At 53.0% G+C, this 825-nt stretch overlaps 1 protein-coding gene across 1 annotated transcript in view; it reads right to left on the minus strand.

The window, feature by feature from the left end:
• The window catches only part of LOC104502287 (chromosome unknown open reading frame, human C17orf104), a gene marked incomplete at its 5' end in the record, with an annotated part of 18,357 nt that overhangs the window by 17,172 nt on the left and 360 nt on the right, over window positions 1-825 (minus strand). The gene's annotated exons all lie outside the window — the stretch shown is intronic.

Genomic DNA, 825 nt, shown 5'->3' on the forward strand with positions numbered 1-825 from the left:
CCCTGCAGGTCCCGACTGCCCAGTGCCTGCGGGCACAGAGGGAACTTTCCTGCTGTCAGCCTGCCCCGCTCTGACAGACGATCCCCACAGCAGCCGTCCCCCTCCTCACCCCTCATTTCAGTGATGGAAGTAAGCTCCCGGACAGTTCTTCCCCAGAGGAAAGTCCCCCTGCCCAGCTCAGGCGAAAAGGAGCAATTGCTTGTTTGGTTTAAACATGACGCACTTTCTTAGCTCTCACTAAGTGAAAAAATCAAGGTGTTTTCACAGGGTTCAATGTTACAGGTACAAACCGGACTCCTTTACGGAGCAAAGCAGTCCAAGGGCTACAGACAGCCCCAGGTTTTACTCCCAGCAAGAAAAGACACCCAGTTGCTGGGCTGACGGACAGGGAAGAACCAGCCACACAAGTCTTGGTCCTGAAGGAACCAGGAATGACTTTTCGTTTGAGTCTTTTACCTTGGTGAAAGTGAAAAATGCAAAGAGACCCGATAGGCTGCACTGCCCTGGCATTTCCTCTGGGCAGGCCGAGACCCCTCTGCTCCACAGGCTGGTTCACGCGGATGTCTGGACCCTGCACTACGTCACAGACAAACCCACCACAACACCGAAGTTTCTCCTTCTTCCTGACCCCCCAGTCTTCCCCAGAGCAGCCTCATGCTCCTCGCTTTGTCCGCAATCGCTGATGCCGAGAGAACAGAGTGCACCACGAATCGCTGGTTCACTGAACACCACACGCTGCCTCAGCTGTGGCTGCATCAAAAAGCCACTTTCTGATGGACATTACGATGGAGGAGATTTATTACAAATAAAGCAAACGTTTATAAA

The sequence above is a fragment of the Buceros rhinoceros genome, unplaced genomic scaffold, assembly GCF_000710305.1.
Source record: "Buceros rhinoceros silvestris isolate BGI_N320 unplaced genomic scaffold, ASM71030v1 scaffold19962, whole genome shotgun sequence".
NCBI classification, from domain to species: domain Eukaryota; kingdom Metazoa; phylum Chordata; class Aves; order Bucerotiformes; family Bucerotidae; genus Buceros; species Buceros rhinoceros.